Source organism: Triticum urartu, chromosome 2A (genome assembly GCF_056163025.1).
Source record: "Triticum urartu cultivar PI428250 chromosome 2A, HENAU_Tu73, whole genome shotgun sequence".
Classification (NCBI taxonomy): domain Eukaryota; kingdom Viridiplantae; phylum Streptophyta; class Magnoliopsida; order Poales; family Poaceae; genus Triticum; species Triticum urartu.
In genome coordinates, this window is record NC_141874.1 from 658,100,976 (window position 1) to 658,114,390 (window position 13,415).

The window sequence follows — 13,415 nt, forward strand, 5'->3', positions numbered from 1 at the left end:
CATCGGAGCATGACCATAAAACATATCTCTCATATAAATAGAACAACCATTATTCTCGGATTTAAATGAGTAGCCATCTCGTATTAAACGAGATCCTGATACAATGTTCATGCTCAAACTTGGCACTAAATAACAATTATTGAGGTTCAAAACTAATCCCGTAGGTAAATGTAGAGGTAGCGTGCCGACGGCGATCACATCGACCTTGGAACCATTCCCGACGCGCATCGTCACCTCGTCCTTCGCCAGTCTCCGCTTATTTCGCAGCTCCTGCTTTGAGTTACAAATATGAGCAACTGCACCGGTATCAAATACCCAAGAGCTACTACGAGTACTGGTAAGGTACACAACAATTACATGTATATCACATATACCTTTCGTGATGCCGGCCTTCTTGTCCGCTAAGTATTTGGGGCAGTTCCGCTTCCAGTGACCACTTCCCTTGCAATAAAAACACTCAGTCTCGGGCTTGGGTCCATTCTTTGGCTTCTTCCCGGCAGCTTGCTTGCCGGGCGCGGCAACTCCCTTGCCGTCCTTCTTGAAGGTTTTCTTACCCTTGCCTTTCTTGAACTTAGTGGTTTTATTCACCATCAACACTTGATGTTCCTTTTTGACTTCTACCTCTGCTGATTTCAGCATTGCAAATACTTCAGGAATGGTCTTTTCCATCCCTTGCATATTGAAATTCATCAAAAAGCTCTTGTAGCTAGGTGGAAGCGACTGAAGGATTCTATCAATGACCGCGTCATCCGGGAGATTAACTCCCAGCTGAGTCAAGCGGTTATGCAACCCAGACATAGTGAGTATGTGCTCACTGACAGAACTGTTTTCCTCCATCTTACAGCTGAAGAACTTGTCGGAGACTTCATATCTCTCGACCCGGGCATGAGCATGGAAAACCATTTTCAGCTCTTCGAACATCTCATATGCTCCGTGTCTCTCAAAACGTTTTTGGAGCCCCGGCTCTAAGCTGTAAAGCATGCCGCACTGAACGTGGGAGTAGTCATCGGTACGTGCCTGCCAAGCGTTCATAACGTCTTGTTCTGCAGGGAGAACAGGTGCGTCACCTAGCGGTGCTTGTAGGACATAATCTTTCTTGGCAGCTATGATGATGATCGTCAGGTTCCGGACCCAGTCCGTGTAGTTGCTGCCATCGTCTTTCAGCTTGGTTTTCTCTAGGAACGCGTTGAAGTTGAGGACTACGTTGGCCATTTGATCTACAAGAAATATTGTAAATATTTTAGACTAAGTTCATGATAATTAAGTTCATCTAATCAAATTATTCAATGAACTCCCACTTAGATAGACATCCCTCCAGTCATCTAAGTATAACATGATCCGAGTTAACTAGGCCGTGTCCGATCATCATGTGAGACGGACTAGTCAACATCGGTGAACATCTTCATGTTGATCGTATCTTCTATACGACTCATGCTCGACCTTTCGGTCTTCTATGTTCCGAGGTCATGTCTCTACATGCTAGGCTCGTCAAGTCAACCTAAGTGTTTGCATGTGTAAATCTGTCTTACACCCGTTGTATGTGAACGTTAGAATCTATCACACCCGATCATCACGTGATGCTTCGAAACAACGAACTGTCGCAACGGTGCACAGTTAGGGGGAACACTTTCTTGAAATTATTATGAGGGATCATCTTATTTACTACCGTCGTTCTAAGTAAACAAGATGCAAAAACATGATAAACATCACATGCAATCAAATAATAATAGTGACATGATATGGCCAATATCACATAGCTCCTTTGATCTCCATCTTGGGGCTTCATGATCATCTTGTCACCGGCATGACACCATGATCTCCATCATTATGATCTCCATCATCGTGTCTCCATGAAGTTGCTCGCCAACTATTACTTCTACTACTATGGCTAACGCGTTTAGCAATAAAGTAAAGTAATTTACATGGCGTTTCTCAATGACACACAGGTCATACAAAAAATAAAGACAACTCCTATGGCTCCTGCCGGTAGTCATACTCATCGACATGCAAGTCGTGATTCCTATTACAATAGCATGAACATCTCATACATCACATATATATCATTCATCATTCATCACAACTTTGGCCATATCACATCACAAAACACTTGCTGCAAAAATAAGTTAGACGTCCTCTAATTGTTGTTGCATGTTTTACGTGGCTGCAATAGGGTTCTAGCAAGAACGTTTTCTTACCTACGTGAAAGCCACAACGTGATTTGTCAACTTCTATTTACCCTTCATAAGGACCCTTTTCATCGAATGCGCTCCAACTAAAGTGGGAGAGACAGACACCTGCCAGCCACCTTATGCAACTAGTGCATGTTAGTCGGTGGAACCGGTCTCACGTAAGCGTACGTGTAAGGTTGGTCCGGGCCGCTTCATCCCACAATAACGCTGAAGCAAAATAAGACTAGTAGCGGCAAGAAAGTTGACAACATCTACGCCCACAACAAATTGTGTTCTACTCGTGCAAAGAGAACTACGCATAGACCTAGCTCATGATGCCACTGTTGGTGAACGTTGCAGAAAACAAAAATTTTCCTACGGTTTCACCAAGATCCATCTATGAGTTCATCTAGCAACGAGTGATTGGATGCATCTACGTACCTTGTAGATCGCGAGCGGAAGCATTCAAAGAACGGGGATGAGGGAGTCGTACTCGACGTGATCCGAATCACCGGAGATCCTAGCGCCGAACGGACGGCACCTCCGCGTTCAACACACGTACGGTCAGCGTAACGTCTCCTCCTTCTTGATCCAGCAAGGGGGAAGGAGAGGTTGAGGAAGATGGCTCCAGCAGCAGCACGACGGCGTGGTGGTGATGGAGCTGCAGTACTCCGGCAGGGCTTCGCCAAGCTCTATGGAGGAGGAGGAGGTGTTGGAGAGGGAGAGGGAGGCGCCAGGGCATGGGTGTGATGGCCCTTCCTCCCCCCCACTATATATAGGGGGCCTAGGGGGGGCGCCGGCCCTAGGATATGCAATCTCCTAGGGGGGCGGCGGCCAAGGGGTGGGGGGGGGGGCTTGCCCCCCATGCAAGGAGGCGCCCCCCTTTAGGGTTTCCCCACCCTAGGCGCATGGGCCCTAGGGGGAAGTGGCGCCCCAGCCCACTTTGGGCTGGATCCATTCCCACTTCAGCCCATGGGCCCCTCCAGGATAGGTGGCCCCACCCGGTGGACCCCCGGGACCCTTCCGGTGGTCCCGGTACAATACCGGTGACCCCGAAACTTGTCCCGATGGCCGAAATAGCACTTCCTATATATAATTCTTTACCTCCGGACCATTCCAAAACTCCTCGTGACATCCGGGATCTCATCCGGGACTCCGAACAACATTCGGTTTACTGCATATACATATCCCTACAACCCTAGCGTCACCGAACATTAAGTGTGTAGACCCTACGGGTTCGGGAGACATGTAGACATGACCGAGATTGCTCTCCGGTCAATAACCAACAGCGGGATCTAGATACCCATGTTGGCTCCCACATGCTCCTCGATGATCTCATCGGATGAACCACGATGTCGAGGATTCAAGCAACCCCGTATACAATTCCCTTTGTCAATCGGTATGTTACTTGCCCGAGATTCGATCGTCGGTATCCCAATACCTCGTTCAATCTCATTACCGGCAAGTCACTTTACTCGTACCATAATGCATGATCCCGTGACCAGACACTTGGTCACTTTGAGCTCATAATGATGATGCATCACCGAGTGGGCCCGGTGATACCTCTCCATCATACGGAGTGACAAATCCCAGTCTTGATCCGTGTCAACCCAACAGACACTTTCGGAGATACCCGTAGTATACCTTTATAGTCACCCAATTAAGTTATAACGTTTGGTATACCCAAAGTACTCCTACGGTATCCGGGAGTTACACGATCTCATGGTCTAAGGAAAAGATACTTGACATTGGAAAACTCTAGCAAACGAACTATACGATCTTGTGCTATGTTTAGGATTGGGTCTTGTCCATCACATCATTCTCCTAATGATGTGATCTCGTTATCAATGACATCTAATGTCCATAGTCAGGAAACCATGAATATCTGTTGATCAACGAGCTAGTCAACTAGAGGCTTACTAGGGACATGTTGGTGTCTATTATTCACACATGTATTACGATTTCCGGATAACACAATTATAGCATGAATAAAATACAATTATCATGAACAAGGAAATATAATAATAATGCTTTTATTATTGCCTCTAGGGCATATTTCCAACAGGATCCTGATGGGATGTAACAGGGACATTTGTGAGGTGCTGACTTGGGAACAAGGCATGTTTTACGTCGTTGCCACGATTAGACACACGGTTTCTAGACTTATTTGGGTAGTGGTGTGTGTGTATGGCCATGTGGATCACGCTCGTTCTGCGGATTTTTTGGCCGAAGTTACGGCCTTGGCTGGGACCAAGCGCTCGATTAATCTACCACTGGTGGTGGGCGGCGACTTTAACCTGATCCGTTCGGGTGCAGATAAAAATAACGACCGGGTGGACTGGACAAGGGTGTCCATGTTCAACAACACCATTGCGTCTGCCGCTCTTCGCGAAGCGGCCCAGATGGGAGCCAGGTTCACTTGGACCAATAAGTAGCTGGCACCGGTCCGAAGCGTGCTGGACCGGGTGTTTTTCACCCCGGAATGGATGGTCATGTTTCCATTATGTACGCTAGTGGCCGAAACTCGTATTGGCTCGGACCACGTCCCTCTTATCTTTTTTTCAGGGGAGGAGAGAGTCCAGCGTAGCAAGCGTTTCTTCTTCGAGTCTGCCTGGTTTGAAGCAGAGGGCTTCATCCAGATGGTTCACGATCGTTGGGCCCAGATTCTATCTCACCTGGGACCCCAAAGGGGCTCCATCGAATGCTGGTCGGCGGCCGCGGCGGCTTTGCGCGCCTTTTTGTGTGGGTGGGTGCCAATCATGGTAGCTTCTCAAAATGTGAGCGCGGCAGGCTGACTGAGGAGTTAGCGGCCCTGGACGCTCAAGCCGACGAGCGACAGTTCTCGGAAGCTGAGTGGGCCCATAGATATGACTTGGAGCACAAGGTTCTTGCGATCTTGCGTGTGGAGGAAGAATACTGGCGCCGTAGGGGCGGGATAAAGTGGGTGACGAAGGGTGACTCTAACACAACTTATTTCCATGCTTATGCTAATGATAGGAAGTGTAAGAGCTCGATCCTCCGTCTACAGTCAGATCAGGGCCTCCTTCTCTCTCAGGGTGACATTGCCCGTCACATCTATGACTATTTTGTCGGTCTGTTGGGTATGACGGACGAGAAAAAGCTTAGTATCCGTGAGGATTTGTGGGATCCCCAGGATAAGGTGTCCCCGCAGGAGAATGAGTGCCTGGCGCTCTCGTTTCTCCCGGAAGAAGTTGACGCCGCCCTAATGGGTATGAAGAAAGGCACGGCCCCAGGTCCTGATGGATGGCCTGTCGAATTCTTCTGTAGGTTCTGGCCAATGCTTCGACCCATCTTCCTTGATATCGTGAATGGGTTTGCGTTAGGAATGGTAAATGTCTCTCGCCTCAACTACAGGGTCATTAGCCTTATTCCAAAGGTCAAAGGGGCTGACTGCATCAAACTTTTCAGACCCATCACGCTGATCAACGTGCCCTTCAAGATTTGCGCCAAAGCCTACGCGACCCGCCTGGCACCTATTGCTCAGCGAGTTATTCTTAGAAGTCAGACGTCTTTTCTCAAAGGACGGAACATTCTGGAGGGCCCTATCGCCCTCCATGAGATAGTCCATGAGCTTAAATTGAAAAAGCAGCAAGGGATGCTGCTCAAGCTCGATTTTGAGAAAGCCTATGACCGTGTAAACTGGGAGTTTGCTCGGGAAGTCCTCCTGAAAAAGGGTTTTGATGCGGGTTTCGTACACCGTATCATGAACCTGATTAATAGTGGACAAACGACCGTCTCGATTAATGGGGAGGTGGGCAGATTCTTCCGCAACGAAAAAGGCATGAGACAGGGGGATCCCCTGTCTCCGCTCGTTTTTAATTTTGTTGCCGATGCTCTATCTGCTATGGTGCTTAAGGCTCGCTCGGCAGGGCACATCAAAGGGTTGGTGTCCCATCTGATTCCGGAGGGGTTACGCACCTACAGTACGCTGACGACACGATGCTTCTTTTCGAGCCTGACGACGTTAGTATTGCCTCGATCAAGCTGCTGTTTCTTGCTTTCAAACTCTTATCTCGGCTCAAAATAAATTTCCTTAAGAGCGAGGTCATAACCATGGGGATGGATGATCAAGAGAGTATGAGTGGCAAATCTGCTTAATTGCAAGCTAGGGAGCCTGCCAATCAAATACCTTGGCCTGCCGGTTTCCCATAGCCGGATTTCCATTAAGGAGTGGGAACCCCTATATGGAAAGGTCGCGGGTAGAGTGAGCCCGTGGCGAGGGAGGTTTATGTCTTCTGCGGCAAGACCTATCCTCACTAACTCTAGCCTTTCTTCTTTGCCAATGTCCACCATGGGAATGTTCTTGTTAGCGGATGGGGTTCACGCTAAACTGGACACGCCCCGCTCCCGTTTCTTTTGGGAAGGAACCGGAATTAAGAGGAAGTACCACCTTGTAAAATGGGCAGCGGTATGCCACCCAAAGAAATTTGGTGGTCTTGGGATCCTAAATTTAAAACTCATGAATGTAGCCCTACTATCTCGTTGGTGGTGGAGACTAGCCCAAAACGAGTCGGGGCTCTGGGCTGATCTCCTAAAAGCTAAATATTTTCTGAATAGTAATGTTTTCTCTGCTAAATGCTCGAGATCCCCATTCTGGAATGGGATCCAAGCGGTGCGACCAGCGTTCACCTTAGGGGCAAAGTTTCAGGTCTGGGACGGCCAGTCCACTCAGTTTTGGTTAGACGCCTGGATTGGCACCTCTCCACTGTGGCAGAGCCATCCTGCTGCCTTCCAGGTTGCTGCAAACACGGAGCTGATGGTGGGTGAGGCACTCCGGACCTCACCCCCTTCAGTAAACTTCCTCCGAGCGCTTCTTCCTCACGAGGAAGTAGAGTGGAACCAGATTCTGGATATGATAGGCCAGGACACCACTGGCCAGGGAGCGGATGAGGTCTCCTGGCAACTCTCGTCCTCTGGAGCGTTCTCGGTCAAGTCTTTGTACACCAAGCTTACCGAGGGGGATGTGCTGGATATAGCTAGGGGGCTATGGAAGGTCGGCATCCCGCTGAAGATTAAAATTTTCCTCTGGCAAATGTTTCAAAACCGTCTTCTAATGGCGGATAATGTGGCGATCCATAACGGACCATCAGATGGATCTTGTGTGTTGTGTAACAGCACTGAGGATGCTAACCACATATTTTTCCACTGCCACCTTGCCAAATTTGCGTGGAGCGCAGTCTGCGAGGCCTTCCAACAGAATTGGAACCTGGCTTCGGGTGCAGACCTTATACAAATCTTGCGTTCGCAAAACGGTACTAGGGCTCGGATTGTTTGGAGAGGCGTTGGGGCGCTACTCTGGTCCAGATGGACTATCGCAATAAGATGACGATTGAGAAGAAGTTTCCTTCTCACCATGCTGATATACTATTCAAATGCCATCTTTTCTTGCAGACTTGGGCTCCGTTGGGGAAGTCGCGTGATGATGAGCGTATGACCGAGACGATGGCAAAGATCCGCCGCATCCAGATGGAAGCAAGACAAGCGGACGAGCATGAGTGATGCATCGCCACCATCCGCGGCACCTTTTGTTATCCCTAGTAGCTCTTATATCTTCGTTATGCCAGCATGCATGCTGAGGATTTGCCAGCCTGCGTGCTGATGGCCTTTGAACTTTAAACTTATCGCGTTTCTCTCTTTTGGCTGTGTGGCTGTGTGTTGACCTGCCTTGTATGAACTTGAAAGACTCTCACCAGTTGGCTTTATTAATTTAAAGTCGGATGGTCTTGGCGTCTTTGTTCCAAAAAAATAAATAAATACAGTTGCGCTAATCTTGAGCAAATAAGAATAGATAAAACTACGCGTGGCCGGCTGGCCTATAAAGGGGAGCGACGTCTTCGCAGACGATAACCGATGTAGCGTCGATTCTCAACTCCTGTTTTTCTCTTTTCAGTCTCTGATAGGACATTTGTACATGTTTCTCCTTTGAAACCAGCAGTGTAATTTTTGTTGTTAGCAACTTAGCAATATCATCCATCTAGTAGTTCTCTTAGTTAACATGCAGCAGGTACCTTACGAGTACCAGCTGGCCGTGGCTGACTACTGGGAGAGGCAAATTTTTATGTTTTGACCCTTTTTTAAAACCTATTCAAGATTTGACTCTAGTTTGAATTTTTTTAAGATCTGACATTTTTGCTACCTCCAGAGTTCATGGAGGTAGGGTCTAACAGCCTACTGCCAAGGACTTTGGCAGTAGGAAACATCGCTACCGCCAACCGGGTTGGCGGTAGCCTGCATAACCCTACCGCCAAGGTGCTTGACGGTAGGCATGAGCACACACTATGGTTAATACTTAGAAGGTTTTTGGCGGTAGGGCATGCAACCCTACCGCTAGGGACCTTGGCGGTAGTCTGTTATACCTTACCGCCTTGGCGGTAGGCTGTTATACCCTATCACCAAGGCCCCTGGCGGTAGCAAAAGGATCAGATCTCGAATATTTTTTAAACTAGGTGTGGCGACCCGACCCGAATGGATCAAGCCTACTGTGCTCCGGTGTCATCCCTGGATCAGTAATGCTGACACCACACAGTACAGTGAAGGATTTATAGCAGAGTGGCAATCACACACTTATTACATCGTTGTCTCAAAAAGAACTTATTACAATAAATATGGCTTAAGGCCATCTAATGTCGATAACAGCGGAAGACTCGGAAGATAAATGGGTCCATCAACTCCAACGGCATCACTGAGTATAGAACCACGACCTAAAAGCACCTTACTCGTCGTCTGAAAAGTCTGCAACATGAAAGTTGCAGCCCGAATACGGGTCAGCACATGGAATATGCTGGCAATGTAACACATAGAGAGTAATGAAATGAAACAGCTATACTATATGCATATATGGCTGGTGGAAAGCTCTATGGTTACAGTTTTGCGTAAAGCCAGTTTTACCCTACTGCAAAGGAATAAATTTATTTAACTATCATGGTAGTTGTTAAACATCGAGAATGGTTGACAGCATTCCGATCCCAATTAAGTGAACAATTAAACCCAACAACATTAATTAGAAGTAACATGATGAGATTCACATGATATTCAAGTACTAGATACTCAAGTTGTCCATAACCGGGGACACGGCTAATCATGATTAGTTTGTACACTCTGCAGAGGTTTGCGCACTTTTCCCCACAAGACTCGATCGCCTCCGTTTGGTTTCTCGCACTACAGGGTGTTTGAGAAGACGGATGACCGAGACACAGTCTTTCAGAAGCGCTAGCACCTTACATGTGGGTAGACCGTACCACCTACAACCCCTACATCTGCTAGTCTACCCGTAAGAGTTCGCACGACTTAGTCAACTATGCCAGAGCCCATAATGGCTTGTGGCTGCACACGGAAGTTTCTAGCATGAAAGATCTTATGATCCCTTTGAGCCTGGGTGGCGGTCCGAAAAAAAAAGGCAAGTCCTGATAGACATCAGGTGCCTCAATCCACCCAGATGTGTGTTTAAATTGCCACCTTAGATAAACCATTAATTAACAATACTCACATCTGTCATGGATATCACTCACCCAATCCACGTCTACTAGCATAGCATGGCATAATAAGCAAACGTAGAAGTAACTCCCAAAGGTTTCATAATAAACAGGTAATAGGTACTACCTCATCTACTTCCCATCCCACAATTTAATTAGATCCTAATCATGCAATGTGAGAGGATTGATCTAATGCAATAAAACATGGGTTGTAGAAAAGGTATGATCAAAGTGTTACTTGCCTTGCTGATGATCCGCGAGACCTAGGGTATCAAAGTAACAAGCGGCGCAATCCGGGTGATCTATCGCAGACAAACAACAAGCACGCAATAAGTACTCATCTAATGCACAGGTAAAACTCGAACAAGAGAACAAACCAGAAAGTTCAACTTAAGAACTCCGGTTGCAAAGAAAGAGCGAATCGATCAAAGAAACGGAAAACAAACGGCGAAAGAAAACAACTCGGTTCTAGCAAGTTGAAACTAGGTCAATTTTTTTACCGTGGCAAAACTTGTTCAAGTTGATTAGACGGAACGGCGGTTTCGAAACGAAACTCCAGGCGCTTGACTCACCTGATTCCGATAAACGAGCGGGAAGAAAGACTAGAACGAAGATCGGATCTGAGATCGCGATCGCGGAATAAATCCGACGAAAAGAAAACGAAGAACGGTTAAACGAACGGACGTTCGTTAACCGAGAATAACCGGTGATCACGTTCGTTAAGACGAACGGTCCGGCGAACGCTCGCTAAACAACTAAACCGAAGAAAACGAAAAGAAAATCGATCTAGGGTTTCGGAAAAAGAAAACCGAAACAAAGAATCGGAAAAGAATCGGAACGATTTTCTAAAAAAACCGAACCGAGGCGAGGAGAAAGAGAGAGGCGCGGCTACCTCGACGAGGCGGAACTCCGGCGGCGGCGGGCAAGGGCGGCGGCGGCTAGGCGGCGGCGGCGCTAGGGCGGCGGCGGCTGCTGCTGCTGCTTGGGGTGGCGGGCTGGTGTGAGGAGGAGAGGGGGGGGTGGCTAGGTATTTATACTAGGAGGGAGGGTTACTTTGGGTAGGGGGCAAGCAAAAGAGGGAAAACAAAACAAGGAAATGGGGGGCTAACTGGCCTAGAGTCCCTCTGGGACTCGGTCTAGAGCGAGGGAGGCGGTGGCCTGGCGCTGCGCCTGGCGCGCGCGCTGGCTGGGGAGGCGGCCGGCTGGCTGGGCCTTTGGCCCGGCTGGCCTTGGTCCTTCTCTTTTTTTTAACTAGATTCGCGCGCAGAAAAACAAAAGAAAGAAAATCTAAACGAACTCCAAAATCTCTAAAGTAAATTTTCCCCGACTCCTAAAAATGAGTCGAACAAAAAGAACTTTACTCCGGACCTAGAATGCAATTTTTTGAAAACACGCATTTTCCCTATCCAAATAAAATGCGAATAAACACCGGAAAATCCAAAATTTGACTTATTCATTAAATCTTCATTTTTCCTAACTTTGGGAAAGTCATATTATTCCCTCTCTCATTTTTTTGATATTGGAAAAATAATTGAAGATGAAATAAATAAATCAAATGATCCTCTTTTCAAATTTGAGAAAACTCTCAAATATGAAAATAACGAAATCTCCAACTCTCTCCGAAGGTCCTTGAGTTGCGTGAAATTTCTAGGATCAACCAAAATGCATGAAAATATGATATGCATGATGATCTAGTGTATAACATACCAAATTGCAAATTTGGGATGTTACACTAGGGTCAAATCTTGAATTGGTTTCAGAAAAGGGTCAAAACACGAAATTTTGCCCTGGGAGGAGGGGAGGGCGAGCATGGAACCAAATGTGTGGGTTCCTGCCCTCCCTTTGCAGATGACAGTTGCTGCTCCTGCTAGCAACACTGATCTTGTCGTTAGCTCCAGTGGACAGCAGCAGCTGAAGCTGGTCGAGGAGGAGAGTACTGGGTGTCAGTATGAGTGGAGCAATCCTATTGAAGAGTTCGAGAAAGCAGCACGAGCTTTCGAGCATAATCTTCAGCAGATGGAAACGAAGATGCACCTGTTCCCTTCAAGCATGGAAGACCTCTCCAAGCACTCCAAACCCAAGGTGGTGTCCATCGGTCCGTACCACCACGGGACGACCGCGGTCATCTGCCAGATGGAGAGCACCAAGTACGCGGCCGACTGCCACTTCATCAAGGAATCGCGCCGCTCCGTCGAGGAGGTGTATGGGGCGGTCTTCGCGGTGGCAGATGAAGCCCGCAGCTACTACGACGCGGGCAAGCTGAGGGAGCGCGGCGTCGGCGACAACGAGTTCAAGCCTATGATGTTCTATGATGGCTGCTTCCTGCTGCAGTACTTGCTATTTTTGTGCAGAGAAAACAGCGATGAAGAGAAGCCGACGGCCGAGGTGGATCCGTGGTTGAAGGATGCTTTCAGCTCCATCGACCGCCGCATCTTCAGTGACATTGTGCTGCTTGAGAACCAGCTCCCCTGGGTGGTGGTTGAGAAGCTCAAGGAGTTCATGCCCCCGCCTGGCCTGGACATGGAAACGGTCCTTGGACGCGTGAAGCAGACTCTGCAAGCGCGGCGGCATCTTACATTCGATGCTCCTGAATTGGACCATAGCTACGTACCGCCGCATCTCCTTGGCTACCTACGATTCTACATTGTAGGAAGCACGGACGACGCTAGTAATACTAGTCGTACCCCAGTGCCTGAGGTCACCCTATCTGAAAAGGTCAAGAAACTATCAATGTCTGTCAGCGTCATCGAGCTTGCAGAGATGGGCATCAAGCTCAGAGCCGACGATGCCACAGCAGAGCTAAAGAAGATGCGCATCACCAAAGGGTGGTTCACCGGCAAGCTCTTCTTGCCTCCGGTGTCCCTCGACGATGCCAACGCACGGTTCCTCGTCAACATGGCAGCTTTGGAGCTGTGCATATCACCCCAGATTTCGGTGCAGTTGATGTTGATGATACACGGTCTACTGTCTGCTCCTACCTCAGCCTTCTGGGGATGGTCACCGACAATGATACTGATGTGCAGGAGCTGCGAAATAAGCTTATACTGCAAGGAGGAGGAGGCCTCACAAACGAAGACGCACTCAAGCTGTTCACCGGGCTCGAGAAGTACCTGCGCCCAGGGAACTGCTATGACAACATCATTGTAGAGATTGAAAACTACAGGTCCCATAGGCGGTTGTGGATCAAGGTTTACAGGTTCTGTTACAGGCACCGCACAGCCATCATCGCGACGGTGTCCGGCATTGCTGGACTTGCAGGTTTCCTCGGGACGCTCAAGTCTTTCCAGTAAGCTAGCTGGACCTCCTATTTTGCCATTACCAGCGTTGCTTGTGTTGTACTACTCCGTATCTTGTATCTTGGTGTCCCCTTTCACTACAACTATTAATCACTTCCCTGTATATGATTGAGCTGGTCCCATTTGGTACTTAGAATTCTTGGTTATTGCATTTCACTAGAGCCCTCTACCAAGCTTTTTCTTTTCTTGACGTCCCCTATACCAATCTTAGTTGAACCGCAGCAACTTGGTGGTAGGATATACTCCCTCCGTTCCTAAATATAAGTCCTTTTAGACATTTCAAATAGACTACAACATAAGGATGTATGTAGACATATTCTAGAGTGTAGATTCACTCATTTTGCTTCATATATAGTCACTTGTTGGAATCTCTAAAAAGACTTATATTTGGGAACGGATGGAGTATATAGTACTGTATATGGTTAGTCGTAACTGCCCCGTGATGGGTGAGAGGCACG

At 47.9% G+C, this 13,415-nt stretch overlaps 1 pseudogene; it reads left to right on the forward strand.

Annotated features, from left to right (window-relative positions):
* Positions 1 to 8,184: 8,184 nt before the first annotated feature.
* On the forward strand, positions 8,185 to 12,971 carry LOC147986489 (UPF0481 protein At3g47200-like; annotated as a pseudogene).
* Positions 12,972 to 13,415: the final 444 nt, after the last annotated feature.